Source organism: Macrobrachium rosenbergii, chromosome 49 (assembly GCF_040412425.1).
Source record: "Macrobrachium rosenbergii isolate ZJJX-2024 chromosome 49, ASM4041242v1, whole genome shotgun sequence".
Taxonomy (NCBI): domain Eukaryota; kingdom Metazoa; phylum Arthropoda; class Malacostraca; order Decapoda; family Palaemonidae; genus Macrobrachium; species Macrobrachium rosenbergii.
Genome location: NC_089789.1, coordinates 2,384,429 through 2,400,666, shown reverse-complemented (window position 1 = coordinate 2,400,666; position 16,238 = coordinate 2,384,429). Strand labels below are relative to the sequence as shown.

The following is a 16,238-nucleotide window of genomic DNA, read 5'->3' as shown; positions in this document are numbered from 1 at the left end:
CGTGTGGTTCCGTTAATGACTCCTGAGTATGGTCAACGTGAATCATAAATGGAGGGGCCAAACCGTTTGAGCATGCCAGAATGTACCTGGAGGGGTACGCTGTAATTAGTCCGTTAGTGGCGTGGGTGTTCTCTGAGGAAGGAACTTTCAGAGGCCTAGACTTTTGTCGCCGCGTGGTTCCGTTAAAGGCTCTCTGAAGGTAAAGCAGCCGTAGTGAGTCTGTTAATGGCAAAGCCAAAACCGCTGTGTTTACCATCACTCCCGGGTCACCAGTTGTGAGGACAAAAAGGTCGGACTGGGTATTAACTGATTTTTTTACCTGGGCACAGGTATACATAACAGAGTGCGGACGGAAATGTAGTGTCCCACCTCCACTTGTCGTGACGTGCACTCTGGGCAATTTGTGTTTGTTGACAGTCAAACAAATGGCAATTTTAAGAGACACAATATACACACAATGATAAAATATATATCGGCGGAAAGGCCAGGAAATTCTACATATAAATATTTACAAGATTCTTGACATGTTAATAACTGTGATGCATGAACGTGATTGATGCGAAATGAAGAGATGTCTGACGTCTTTGCAATACCTTTGCCCAGGTAATAAATCAATCAGTAGGCCTACCCAGTTCTGTCTTCTTCGACCTTACAGTTTTAATATGATCTATTTCTTACGGCAGAGTCATTAGTATCGTCTGTTGTCATAAGAACTGATTTGATTTTTTACTGTTGCCTTCTGTCAGGCAACCCATAGACGAGGACTGTGTTGTTTGGATAAGTTATTTGTGTGAAATCCAAAAGCATCTGCATGCTTACAAGTTCTCTAGAAATGTGTATGTCTCTATTGCATGACCACATCTATCAAGAATGGCACTCATACATTATTTGTTTGATTTTGCTGTGATACTGATTAAATCATTTCTGTATTAACTAGTGAAGAAGCCAAGAGGGAGAGTTGGAAGGGAGTTTCGTGGTGTTTATGAAAAAGATGCTGACGGCTGCGTCAGAGTTGAATGATGCCGCTTTCTGCCATTATAGTCGAGGATGTGTGTGCATAAGTGCGTGTACCTAAAATATATTGTCACACACCACCAGTTAATTCACTACATTGAACAAATATGCTGGAATTTCTGAGTGTTATGTTTTCAATTTAATTTTGATAACAAACTTGAGAATTATCTTAAAGTTATTTTACGTTCATGTAAACTTTTTAAGTCAGTTCTGTATTCACGGTAATTGTATAACTTGTCCACTTTTCCCAAATAAAACCCGAATACAGAACGAACGAGTAGAATCTTAGGTGACCTGTTATCGGGTGTCGTATAGTGAGCGATACGTGTTCGCATTTATAAAGGGTCATTGCCTTCATCCTTCGAACTTCCTGTGACTTAGTTCATTTGAGTGCCATTGAGTTGTGATTCCCTTCAAGTAATTAAATTTCATTGGTCTCTTATATGTTTAACCTTTAGTTATTAAATAGGTTTTAGCTTTAATTTCAACAGGTGCGTTTCACTCCATTTTATTTCATTTTTCGTCTACCTCTCGTCGTATCTCTCAGCATCTTATGAAGTGATGATCTGAGTTCACATCTAAGCGATTGCTCAGTAAGTGGAAATACTTAATTGTGGCACTATTCATTAATAATATTGGTGTCTTATCCTCGTTAGTACTGAACCGGTTTGAGAGATATCTCGTAATTTAGAAACCGCAAAGGGAGCCTGTGTTGTTGCCTAAGGCTTTTAGGGTTTCTGACCAAGTAACAACATTAAGCATACAGTCCACTTTGTCCGTACAATCACTTTTCCGTCACAGTTTCGGCTGTTAGTGAAAGGAGCCCAGACATCAACACTTAATCTCTTCCATTTAACAATTTCCCATTCCTTCGAAGACTAGGACGACTTGGGGCGAGGGACAGAGCTGGCGTAATAAGGCGAGCGCAACCTAAGCTAACCGACCCAACCGCGTTCACTGTCAAAGGATACATCAAGGCGGAAAATAATCCGGTCGGCGACTGGCGGAAACTAGTCCGCGGTAGCATTCTTCAGTGTTCCCTGGTACGTATTGTTATTAGTTTACGTCGATGTGATTATTATAATGATGATAAATCTGAAATGAGGAGGGAATCAGTGAGTGGCAACTCTCTCTCGCCTCCAAGAGAATGACGACGACGTAGTAGAAGACGCGGGGGAGGAGGAGGACCGCCCAGACGACCACCCCACTAAACCTCTTACCTGGTGAACCTGTCACCCAGAGGACCCAGCCAGTGTGTTGTTCCTGTGGGTCGAGGTCGGACGTGGCTGGTCCATCTTCTGCTCTTGAACCACCTTGCCAGTTGCGAGGCCTCCATCGAGTGCCAGGCCCCCTGCCAACGAAAGGTCAGTTGAATTGAGAGGCTCCGCCCTCAGGCGTCATTCATGTTTATTTGGTGATGAGAGAGAAGGCGCAGATTTCCCCTAGTGTTGACGAGTAGCCTGTCCTAGGCCCTCTGCGAGATGGGGATTTGTGTCACAGACCTTCCTTCTTCCTTCCTTCCTTCCTTCCTTCTACCTCCGAGGCTGAAGGCGTTTGATGCCTCTCGAGTGTCACCAATGGCTTCTGCTTCTCAAAAGAAGGCGAGTTTCAGAGGTGGACCAACGTCGGGTAGCCTGTAGGCAGCCTGTGGGCAGCCTGTGGTCATTTGTGTCGTTCACGGACGCGCCGTTTCGTGCGCCCTGTGCAGCCTATGACAGTTTTAATCCCAGTAGAAACTAAATCTGTAAAATTGTATCAGTTGCCTGCCAATATAAAATAAATAATACCGTGTCAACTGTGGGTGATTACTGGGTATAATTTTGCCATATGAGTTATGGAGGGGGAGGGTGGCCGGTATTGTCTTACCTTACAGTATATATAAGTTGTAATTTGATGAAGAGCTCTTTTCACGAATGTAGGTTACAATTTCATATCGCGTGCATTGCCAACTTATAAAATAATACCATAAAATCTTGAATGTTATATACCGTTTTTAACATTGGGTGGGTGGCGGGGGTTGGGGGCCACGTCCTAAGTGAGGTTAGGAATGTCTGGTTAGGTCAAGACATGGCATTCTAGGGAATGTTAGTTAGCCCAGCTAGCTTTGTCGGTATTTCTAAGTGTTAGCCCAGCCTTAATTCCACACAGACTCTAGGGTATGGAACGGTTCCGCAAATGCGGAGGTCAGTCATTGGGAGGCGCCATATCCTAGGCTATGTATAGGAAGGGACTGGCTAAGGAAATATATCATAAAGGGAACCGTAGGCTACTGACCTAACATACCCTAACCTAACCTAACCTTGTAGGCTGTGTTACTTAGCCGTGGGGTTTGGACCCCTGGTAAAGGAGACCACTTTTTACTAAAAGCTCCCCCATAGGCTAACACCAAGTGCGCGATAGCATTCCAGGGTGGCCACAATACAAAAACACAACCAGTTCTGAGGTTAATTTCAGTCGACCGACAAAAATTAATAGTAAATTCTTAATAAACAAGCAGAATACTGTAGGAAAAGTCAATTTTAAAGGACATACCCAATGCGGATTTATTGCTGGGAGAACTACGGTAAGTATTAAGTCTGCGTTGGCAATTTCCTCGTAAATTAACTCTTACTACAGTATTATGGCTCCTAGTGAAGGATTTACCTTCAGTTTTTGTCGCACAACTTTAATTAGGCTGTAAGTAACCACAGAACTTCATCCAACAAGGTAGGGGACCCGTTGGGAAAGCGGGGTTGTGGGTGGGGTATACCTCCAGGACAGGGTGATTTGCTCCCCTGTTTGTTATTATCCTACAGTTTAGGGGACCCCTAGGGAAAGTGGTGTTAAGGGATGGGTAGACCACAGGGGATGAGAAGGCAATCATATCTTACCTTAGATTACTGTTACTTTAAAACAGGTACATTTACATTTACAACTATAAGAAAGTTACTGTAAATATTAAAATACACTAACTGTAAGTGATTTCCTTACTGTATACGGCATTACACAGTTACCTCTGTGTTGAGGAAAACCCTCCTAATTCTCTGTAATACAGCCCAAATGGATGGTTGGGAATGGGTGAAACGATAGGTGGATTCATACTCTGAATTACATATATTTCTTTCAGTTTTCATTTTTTATAACTGGCTTTTCTTTCTCCTTACCATTATTTTGAGTTCCTTAATCACAATATCACAAAATCAGAATGAAAGGTAATGCTGACACTGACATGAGAGGCTGGGTTGTACTTCAGAAACAAACAAGGCTCTCACTGGGCATAGAAACCCCTCGTCCTGACTTCCAGAAATTCCCAGGGAGAGGAAAAAAGAGAGTGTCTCCCATCAGACTGACAATGCCTGAGCTTCTGCCACAAATCCAGAATTAATGGGCATGGGAGTGATTCCAACTCTCACCATGTTGGACGAGAAGGCCGTGACACTCGCCTGTCTCAGGGCTCATACAAAACCCGTTAGGTTTGGGAGGACTAGAGCCACCTCCTTCCCCAGAGGCCAAAGCCCCAGGAGACCATGACTGATCAAAGCTGCTACAGTATTGGGTATTGTAACTGCATTACACTAGAGTTATATTCAGAAACATAGATTAATTTTTTATTTATAAATATATTTTTTTATTTTGTATTAGTTTTTTATTAATGTTTTTAATATGTCATTTGGGGGGATGCGAGGAGCTGTCTCCTGTCTCCCCACATTGCTCCCCTTCCCTCAGCCGCTCCCTCCCCACAACGAATGGCTCCTGGCGTTTTACACTTCCGGAGTATATACACTTCCTTAACATAAACATGTCCGCTTTGTTTGTGCATGTTCTCCCCCACACAAAACCCCAAATTCCCAAGTCCCCCTTTACTCTTGGGTAGAGATAGGAGGCAAATAACATTTGGCCGACAACAAACAAATATGTCTCCATCAGCAGCAGCCCTAAAAGTATAGGAAAAACCAATTTCCAAGGTAAAAACAGATGCAGAGTTAATACTTGGAAATACCCTAATGCTTAGTTCTACCTGTTTATTTTTGTCAGCGGAACCTGTTCCCGTCGTTCTACACTCAGCCCGCCAAATGTATGTTTGAAAGAAGCCACATGTGAGGAGTGTTGGAGGTGGCAGACTCCTCGTTGGGCCCTCTGTGAGAAGAGGCCATGCAAGAGTGCCAGCAGTTTGCCTAGGGAAGCAACCATCAGACCTCCTTTGTTTCCGTGGTTCCCCCCCTTGCCAAAATCCCTCCAGCAGGATCTACCGAGGAACTGGTGTTGGAAGAGACAGTGAAGAAGATTTTGGCCTGATGAAGTAAACCAGACATGACAGGCAACTGCACAAGGAGAAATTTCCCAGCTTCCCATCATGGTCTTGCAGCACATGTTGGCGGGAGCAGAGAAGGTCATGTGTGGAAGAGGGAGAAGGAGACACCTCTGGAGGTAAGAAATGTTCCCATTCCAACTCAATTGCCCTTGCCTTCCACCCTTTTGAATTATCAGCAATGGCGTCCTCGCCCCACTCCCTCTCTGTAGCCTCCTTAGCTTCATTGTTCATCACCTTTGCCTCCCATCCCGCCTCAGGACAGCTTCGGAGGGACAGGTCTTCCTCCAGGAGGAGCAGAAAGCAGATTCTACCAGAGTTCCAGCAGATCGAGCAGATGTTCCCCTAAAAGAAGTCGTCATGAGCGGTGTAGACACTCACACAGCCTTTGGAGATGTTCCCACTCCATGAGCCTCTCCAGAGCCAGGACGTCCAGGAGTATATCTGAGAGGAAGAACAGGTATATACTCCCAAGAGTGGCATAGTCTTGCCTGGTCCAACTCAAGATCCTGCCGTATGGAACACTGTTCCTTTCCCACCAGGGCCAGAGGGACTCACCCCAAGAACTCCCTCCCCTCCTCAAGTGTTAGCCAGTTCCTACCCGGCAGACAGCAGCAGTGGCATGAAGGACAGCATAGCTAAGCCCAGTGTTCCAGCCCAGAGGGCATCAGCCAACACAGAAACACCTCCACCTGCAGTGTAGAAGAGATGTCATTAGAAGCTGGCTCAATTGGAGACACCTGAGGAAAAGTATGTTGTTCAGACACAGTATGCAAACCGTCGGTCCTTTACATTAGGAATTACTTTCAGCGTAGACTGGAAATGGCCATTAAACTCTTGAACAAGGTGGTTAGGCAGTAACTACCGAGTGACTGGCCTCTCTTCCTCCTCCTTCCCTGCCCTCCTACTTCTCCTCCTTAGGGGTGAGAATAGGACTCGAACCAACAGTTGCTGGATCTGGCGCTGATGTGGTAAGACTACACATCAAGCACCCATTCTATTTTTCTTCTAGAATCATAGCAGCAGTTCTGCTCCTACCTCTAGCAAGGTGAGGAAGGAGAGACTGGCAATAAGGGAATCCTATCTCGGCTTTTCCTCATTGCCTCTGACTCTAGATCCTTCCAGCCTATTTCGTATGAGTTACATTTCCTCACTCGTGAAAAGGTCCAGTATCTGACATTTGGTCTTGCAGTTCCTACACTCCGATCAATATGTCAGAGGCACAGTACTCCTCCTCGCTCTTTCGACCAGGAGGAGTTAGCCCAGATGTGCAGAACTCCAGTCAGTTCAGGAGACTCACTCAGATTCCTCCCTCCAACCAGCGAGCCTTCCTAATGTAAACGACTGACGGTTTATATATCGTGTCGGAACAAATCACAATTTTTGAAAGTAAATTGTATTTTTCCTAACTATAGAAACTTGAGGTCCTTTGCATTACATATTATGCCCGCGTCATGCCACTCCTCAGTCTGAACTTGGACCGAAAGGCAAACTGGAATGTTTACATGCGGGCAGGCGGGTATTCCCGCCTACCTGGCAGTAGTTACTGCCTAACCACCTTGTTCAAGAGTTTAACGGCCGTTTCCAGCCTACGCTGATAGTAATTCCTAATGTAAAGGACCTCAGGTTTGTATAGTTAGGAAAAATACAGTTTGCTTTCAAAAATTGTGATGTTTCATAGTTTGTTGTGCAAATAAGGTGGCCCAAACAGTTCTTCCTGGCACAAAAACCATCCTGAAGGTGATGCAATCATTCCGCTTAACCTGCAAAGCCTTATGGCAAAGTTGAATAAGCGTGGTTGCAGATGTAGAGAACTTCCTGTCATCAGCCAGGTCAGAAAAACACTTGCTGCCTCCGTTACCCTGTCAGGCAAAGTAACTTCTGTAGGCTGCCTTTGCAATCCCAGGAGTCTGGACTCCATTGTATGCAGGTTGTGGAACATCCCCCTCAGGTGGTTCAAGCAACAGGGACTGAGACTCAACTCAGCAGAAATCAAGATTGCCATTGTCAATATCACGTTTGCCGTACAAGGTGTGCTGGCCACACCTTGTCAACTAGTAGCTTCCTGCACTTTTTTAATGACATATGGTCATTTGTTCCCATACAGATGTAAACCTGTGGTCTTTACATAGGATTTTGCTTGCTAACATGAGGTGGAACGGCTATTAACTTTCAAACAAGGTCGTTGGCTACTGACAGGAGGGGGGAAGCTCTGCCCACTCATCAGTCTGCACTCCACTTTGCTTTTGGCTGCCGTCGTGTGAAGACATCTCTGCACTTCTCTGCCCGACAGCTGTTTGCTTTCTTTTGTGTTGTTTTTATCGATATATTTTTGAGTGACTTCTGTTTCCTTGGAAGAGGAAACTGCTGGGTTATGTATTGTCCAGGGAAGGACAGACTGTTTATTTGGTTTCTCGCCCCTGATCCCGACCCCCTGACAAGGTTGGGGGCGGCTTAGGGATCCACTGCAGGTAGAGTACGCTCTTTTACGCCTACTCTCTCTGCTGTGGATTCAACTGAACATTGGGACCTTTAATTCCTTTACTCCTCCTCCTCCTATAAATTTTCCCCTTCCCATCTTCCTCTTTCATTGATGACCTTGGCATGGTGTTGGATTATGGAATTCACTGCTCTTTTAACTAGATGGAGGGTGGAGTTGGACAGCATGCCACTCCACTTATAAAACTAGAGTACCTGAAGTGGTTGAGTGAGGGGAAATTTTTATGTCAAGCCGTGCCCTGAGTGCTGAGTCTGTTGTCAATGGATTGACAACCCATAAGGCACTGTGGGTATGGTGTATATCCAGGTGATGATCCCAGGGCAGTTACCACCGTGGGTAACAATATTGCTCCTCCCCAGTTGGTCCTCCTTGGTGAGAGGGACCTCATCCTGGATGAAATTTATAACATTTGTTATAGGCGACTTCTGGCATGGCAATGGACTGTTCAGAGGAGAAAACAGTTCATGAAAATTAAGGTGATTTGTTCCGATACAATATACAAACCATCGGTCCTTTACATTAGGAATTACTTTCAGCGAAGCTGGAAATGGCCGTTGAACTTGCAAACAAGGTGGTTAGGCAGTTAACTGCCATCCAGGAGGCGGGAGTCCCGCCTGCCTGATTGTAAACATTCCAATTTGCTTTTGACTGTCGTCAGGTGTGGACATATTCTTCGCTCTCTGCTGTGAGTTCCATCGAGCTGATTTTCCCCAGTGGGATCTTTTTCTTGTTGTTTACTATCATGAATGTTGATAAACTTTGCAAGCCCTCCTTCCCCAGTGTGTGTGCCTGGGATGTTTACCTATTTATCTATCTATCTCTCTCTCACATTCTACTAGTATTCTTTGGCATATAGAGAGAAAGAGAGAGTGAGTGAGTGTTTGCCCAGCACTCTTCATGTCAGTATGTCAAGATGATTGACAGTAGTTCTCAGCTAGCACTTTGCTGGCCCACGTTCGAGTCTCCGACCAGCCAATGAAGAATTAGAGGAATTTATTTCTGGTGATAGAAATCCATTTCTCATTGTAATGTGGTTCAGATTCCACAATAAGCTGTAGGTCCCATTGCTAGGTAACCAGTTGGTTCTTAGCCACGTAAAATAAAATCTAATCCTTCTGGCCAGCCCTAGGAGAGCTGTTAATCAGCTCATTGGTCTGGCTTAACTAAGGTATACTTAACTTAACTTAGGCCTACATTCCTCTCTTGCTTATCACACAAGAGAAAGATTGGGAATGCTACAGAATTATACTAAAACTAACCTAATTTACTATATATTTTACTATTTACTATATTTTCGTAATTATTGAAATGCAAAAAGTTATAATTATAGCATGGAGGATGAAAAAAATGAATGACAAAGTAATGTTATGTTTATCTATAAAACTATACAAAACAAATAAACATACATGGTACATATGCATAAAAATTCTCTCTCTCTCTCTCTCTCTCTCTCTCTCTCTCTCTCTCTCTCTCTCTCTCTCTCTCTCTCTCTCATCTCAGGAGAGAGAGAGAGAAGTACAACTCATACACTAATGACAAGCATCTGAGCTGCAAGCTGTGCGATTGGCTACTTCCAACCCTTTCAGCCTGTAGCGTGTCGTCATGGAGAGAGAGAGATAGCGTGAACTGAGTTATGTTTATATTGGTAAAACAATTACAAATGTCGGGATGGTTTTTTTATACAGTATATATTATGATGATAATAAGTCAATATTGAGGGATTTTACTCTTAAGATTTTATTGATATTTTGATTACATTGATATTAGTAGTATTTAAAAACTAGTACATTTTTTTATCATAAACAATGTATGTATTTCGTCATGGAAATAACATCAAAACAGTAATTAGCGAATATTGCTCTACGAAAAAATTTGCGAACAAGCGAATTTTCCATGAATAATTTGGGGATATGTTCCACAGAAACATCTGCGAATGGGTGAGGCCGCGAATGCTGAACCGCAAATAAGTGGGGAGTCAACTGTATACACACAATCAGCCACTACGCACATTGGAAAGTGATCCTTTACTCACTTTATTTACCTTCTGACAATCATTGCACATTCCCAGAATTCCAACTGGCTTTGTAACAAATGCAGTCAGACTGTTCCATTCACTTTCAGGCTGTTCTGTCACAACTGCTGACTTTAATTCCGCACACTGATTTGCTGTTGCTTTCATTGACTAGTGGAGGGAAATGACAAGGCCTTTCATAAATACGGGTATTATCTCAAAGAGATATCGAACTCTGGTAATGTAGCCTCACCAAATTCAGTACCACCCATACATACCAAATGCTTCTAATAGCCACACTAGCTTCTCTCGTTCACCTAGATGTTTACCTACGTTGCTTTCTCAATCAGCTCTTGTTCATTCTTTTTTTTTTTCACCTCCCCTGCCATTACACCATGCCCATTCATCCATCGTTTCTTCTTCAAGTCCGTATGTACCTGACAATATACTTGAGAATCTTCCGTATTCAATAACCCCGCATATACATTGACAACGTGCCTTATCTTGTAATCAGCCTTCGTTCCATCCACCACAGACATACTGTATACATATTTATCATTCACACTAACTCCCATATGTGCTTGCCATCCAGTCTCTACACCAGTTATCCTATCTTCCTCCCCAGGTACATCCATGTCCCCAGTTGCATATGCTGTACCTCTAACCATTTATCATTTTCACAGCACTACCATTTCCATGTAAGTAGGCTACTGTGCCATTTTATTATAGCACCTCCTTTCCCTTTCATTTCAGTCACCTCTTCTTTTGGGTACAGAAAAATTCTGTTTTATCTTAAAAACTGGTAGCCTAACGATACATACTATTCCTTTTAGTTTTCTGTAAAAGAAAACTATTGAGATGGCTACTTGTCTGTCCGTCTGCACTTTTTCTGTCCGCCCGCAGATCTTATAAACTACTGAGGCTAGAGGGCTGCAAATTTTACTTGAGGTTAAAGTTACCCAGCAACACAGGTGCCAGCAACACAGGCCACCACTGGGCCATGGCTGAAAGCTTCATGGGCCACAGCTGAGAGTTTCATACAGCATTATACGATTTGATTGTGCCAGAGAAACTTCGGCACAATTTTTTACTTGTTTATCAATTAAGGCACTTAACAACACTCCAGGCACTCCATCTTAATGCTTAACCCTCACTTTGAGCCCTAGTGACAAGATCAGTGGTCTGCTAATCTTGTAACTGACCAGTTTTCTCCCTTTTCTGTATGTACTTTGATTCTTTATTTTTATTACTGTTACAATATTATGCTGTACTATTATGTCATAATGTTTTATTATAGTAGAGGATAAAATATGTAAATGATACGTAGGTAATTATATAAGTGCTGAATTGTGTAGCTTTTATTGGTGATTCGTTTCAGCATGATACCTCTCGAAGCATGCAGTAAAGTAATGCCATATTTCTTGTTCATTTTGAAAATCTGTATTACAAACCTTGAGCGATTGCTCTTGGCCCAAAAGTTATTCTGGAGAAGCCTCACCAAAAATAATAAAAAATACATTTGTCATTGTGGAAAATGTGAATTTGTTATCTCCAGTTAAAGTTTCAGAGCACCGATTTTTTACAAAGTGAATCGTCAGTGGTCTCCTATTTGCAAATTGTCACATTTTCCTTGTTGACTTACACCACCTCTGGAGCTTGACAAATCTGCTTCCTTCTCTGTCATTTCCTCAGATCCACAACCATCTCTTAATAAAACCTGAAGTCGATAACTTATCTAAGGTAGGTTTGTCTATAACTTACATATAATAAACATCACCAAATTTCCTGCTGTCACTGTCAGAACTATCTGATAATTCTGGGCTACTACCATCATTGTCATTTCCAGATAAAAGCCTCTGTACTGTTCTACTTCACCATTGAGAGAAACCTCCTCCCTCTGTAGCATTTTGATGGTTACTGAAGGTCTAGGCCTTTTCCTGAGATTATCCTGTAAGTTGGAAATCAGTTGTTGCCATTTGTCACCAAATATAGACAAAAGCTCCTTAAAATGACAAGGGAAACGCATCATTGATTATGAGCCACCTGACTCCAACCAAAAGAATGATGACTGAGAAGATCAGTCCCATGTCATAGACGAGGCTTTTTGATGACTGAGGAGATTACTGTAGTCCCACACAGCGAGAGGGTTAAACACTTGTTCACAGTCTCCATCAGTTATGCCCGCACATGCAAATCCTCTCCCATATTCTTTATAAGTACACTTTCAGCCACTAAGGTTGAGGGCTCACTTCTGTGAACCCTCTTCATATGCCATTTCCGTGATTCTGATGTCTAATCGCCCCAATCACATCTGGGTTCACGTTCGATTTCCTACACACTCCTGCTATGTGGCCTACTACTCTGCATGTTTTACACTTAGCCCTAGACTTATCACACATCTGATCAAAACTGTCCAGTCCAACCACAATTTCCCCATACACCTACAATTCTTTGCAGTGCACATGTTCTTGCCATATGCCTTAACCATCCACTTTGGACACATTTTACTTATGTACTGTCTTTTACACAGTGCCCTACCTGACCACTTACAAAGCAAGCGCCCAATGTCCACCTGCTTTCATTTATTTGATGTCCTTTCCTTCCACACCTGTAACATTTTACACCTGGCACTCCTCTGTCCTCTTTTCATACCACCAGCGACATTCATTTGATTCTGTTCCAACTCCCATTTTGTCCATAACTTACTCTTATACTCCAATCCCACTTATTCTACTGCTGCCCCGTGTTCCTCATTGGACAGGTTGGTATCGTTCTCGGGTAGCACTCGGCTGGGCCCGCGTTCGGTTCTCCAACCGGCCAATGAAGAATTAGAGAAATTTATTTCTGGTGATAGAAATTCATTTCTCGTTATAGTGTGGTTCGATTCCACAGTAAGCTGTTGGTCCCGTTGCTAGATAACCAGTTGGTTCTTAACCACGTAAAATGAATCTAATCCTTGGGGCCAGCCCTCTGTAAGAGAGCTGTTAATCAGCTCAGTGGTCTGGTTAAACTAAGTTATACTTAACTTCTACTGCTGCCCCTCCTCTTGCTTCTGGTATTCCTACAATCTTTATTCATTCCAAAATCAGGTAATCCTCTCATAATACTATTGATCACTTCTACCAAATGGATTACCACTGCATGGCTGTGTCCCTTGCTTGTGCCTTTCTAAATTCTTCTATTCTTCCTACACATGCTCTACCATCATTCCTCTTTTACATCATATCCAAATTCAAAGTCTTTCATTCGTTCCAGTATATAATTTCATTTCAACCTCTCATTTTTCTGCCAAATCTTGTCCTTACGTTTCGAATTTGTAAATGGCCACAGATCCAGAACTGTACCCAGAAACTTTCAATAGCTTTTTATTATCATACAGCATATCACAATCCCCATACTTCTTTCTGGCACAAGTCTTGAGTCGGTGGGCATATAGCCTATCACGACACTTTCATTCTTTCCCACCGGAATGTCTTCAAATGCATTTTTTTGTTTGTACCTTATTCCCTCTTTATATCGCTTCACCTTCTTCAATCATTCTTTCTGTTTCCGTATTCAACTAATACAATTCTAATAGCCTACCCTCTGAAAATTTTCCCTGTCCTTGCAACCAAAGATGCCTCTGTTACTGTATTTTTCTACTCAGTATCTTTCATATTCCATAAAGAAATCAACTTTACTGTATCTCTCTCGCTTGATATGTAATATTTCCCAATCTTTGGTGTGTCTCTCAGTGATATACTCCTTTGCACCTCCCTCTTTTCTTTATCACTCAAACTCCACATCTCCATCACTTTCTCCCCCATGTTTCCATTGCACACCCGTTCTCACTCGATGGTGCGTGCAGCAAATCACGACTCTCTTTCAACTTGTATACCACTTCTGTCTTTTTCTTAGCCTTAATCTTCATTCCATTCATCCTCTCCCCTTTTTCCCCTACCTTTCGCACCCATCTTTTCCCTTCTGCTCCAGGATGGATTCTACCTGACCTATTCTCGCTCCTTGTAATTCCTCACTGGTACTTATTCCTAATCTTGCATTAAACATTCTTTCCAGTTCTTCAACTTCTCTTCCATCTTCGTCTTTGCTGCCCCTACCTGTTCCCTGACTGAGTCCTTTGTGTCCCCTTTGTCATCCTCCTCAACATCTCATTCTCCTGTTATAACTGTTTGTTCTCTGCTTTTGACTTCTCAAGTTCTCCCTCAACTGCTCCGCTTCTTTTTGTGATGCTTTGTTACTGACGTTAACTTTTACCAGTACCCAACCATTACAATGCAGCTACTTTCAATTTTCCACTTCTGCCTCCTTTCAGTCTTTCAACTCCTGCCGATCGCTGCTTTCTTTACAGTCTCTTACTTTAACTTGATTCCTTTCGAAAGCCATAGCCCCACGTTGGGCACTATATATATATATATATATGTCATAATTTTTGTGGAGCTTCCTCTAAGGGCAAACTACTGCCAGTGAAGTTTACAAGCAGTATATCTGCAGTGTGTAATGGGAAAGGATAACAGCAACACAGCAAGGATTACACAACTATTATATTTAAAAAAAAAACTCGTGCATGTTGCAGTCAAATCTTTGTGACAGTACAAACCCACCTAACCAGTCAGCTAACTTGATCCCAATTTATATGGACATATGTCCAAATATACATATTACAGTCTTATTTTTACACCTTAAATATCATTTGCCTTATGATAGCCATCAAAAAATCAAAACAAAAATTTAAAAAGTCCATTTTCCTTTACAGTAGATAAATGCCTAAACATAAGTAACTTAACACTAAGGAATGTTAATGTAAATGGGGTTTCTTTAGTTAGTAACAATGAAATAATGTACAGTCATTTTTCTTACCAGAAAACAAAAAATGCCACCTTACAGTGTAACAATAATCTTCAAAGTGCAATTTAATTGTCACACCAAAGGGACAAGAGAACATGCATTATGATACATATTTTCATCAGAAAACACAAATTCAGTAGCAAGTAAATTCCATTTACAGTAAATTTGTCTTCACATGAAGAGAGAAAGAGAGAGAGAGCGAGCGAGCTACTGTCTGTTTTTTGTAGTTGGCAAAATTATGACAGACACCTGCTCCTTCAAAACACTTCTTAACATCAGAGCACTGCAATCTGTATATTCGTGAAGATTTATACAACTTCATTTGCATCATAACCATGGGTTCCTTCAGAACAGCCATAAATTAAAGTTTCTCTTCATACACTTTACTTGAAGCTTTTACCATAAGGAGCGACCCTTATCATCTCTATCTGGAATGAGAAAGGTACACAATTAATGTAGAAAGCTGTATAATGACATATGATTAAAAACATTAATTAATAAAAACTAATACAAAATAAAAAAATAAATATATAAAAAGGTATCTATGTTTCTGAATATAACTCTCGTGTAATGTAGTTACAATACCCAATACTGTAGCAGCTTTGATCAGTCGTGGTCTCCTGGGGCTCTGGCCTCTGGGGAGGGAGGTGGCTCTAGTCTTCCCTAACCTAACGGGTTTTGTATGAGCCCCTGAGACAGGCAAGTGTCATGGCCTTCTCGTCCAACATGGTGAGAGTTGGAATCATTCTCATGCCCATTAATTCTGGATTTGTGGCAGAAGCTCGGGCATTGTCAGTCTGATGGGAGACACTATCTTTTCCTCTCCCTGGGCATTTCTGGAAGTCAGGATGAAAGGCTTCTATGCCCAGTGAGCGCCTTGTTTGTTTCTGAAGTAGGACCCAGCCTCTCATATCAGTGTCAGCATTACCTTTCATTCTGATTTTGTGATGTATCAAACAAGCTTCTGATGCCTCTAAGAAGTGGACAGTCATGCAGTTTGGGCGAAAACTCATGGTAACCTAGGTGATGAGGGCACACATCTGAAGCATCAGGCCAACTTTACCTCATTGTTCATAAAGGATGTCACCCACAGGTGGTAGTTACAAAACAGGTTGTGAAATCACCCAGCTCCTCTTGGAAAGAAAAGCGTCTTGCCTAAGGTAGAGTTGTCGCATTTTTGGGTCAATGAACCAGCTTCCCATACTTACTACATTTTTTTAAACATCTGACTTACCTGGTAGTTATATATATAGCTTAAGTCCCTGACGCGCGGCAGAATTTCAAAACTCGCGGCAATCGCCGATGTGTAGTCAGGTGTACCACCTGTGCGCCCTCTACCCAGGTACCTGGAACTATTCCAACTATTCCTCAGATCTTCCCTGCCGCTGTGTCGGTAACATTGATGGAATTTCGCTCGTAGCCGTGTTTTTGCAACTTATTTTGGTGAAGTACATTTTGGCTTGGCTTTAAACTTGTTCGCTTTTGGATTTTCTTATAACATATCTGACTTCATCGAGTGTGAAAAGGTGTGTGTGGGGATGCAAGCGGCTTGCTAAAGTCTCCTTGGATCCCCACTCAGT

At 42.4% G+C, this 16,238-nt stretch overlaps 1 protein-coding gene across 4 annotated transcripts in view; it reads left to right on the top strand.

The window, feature by feature from the left end:
• The first annotated feature begins 1,975 nt into the window (after positions 1–1,975).
• The window catches only part of LOC136832024 (cryptochrome-1-like), a 368,545-nt gene continuing 354,282 nt past the window's right edge, over positions 1,976–16,238 (top strand). For 3 of the 4 annotated variants that reach the window (XM_067092517.1, XM_067092516.1, XM_067092515.1), the window contains exon 1: positions 1,976–2,378. The gene's annotated coding sequence lies outside the window, so the exon portion shown is untranslated. The remainder of the gene's footprint in view (positions 2,379–16,238) is intronic. The other variant, XM_067092514.1, reaches the window with a different exon arrangement.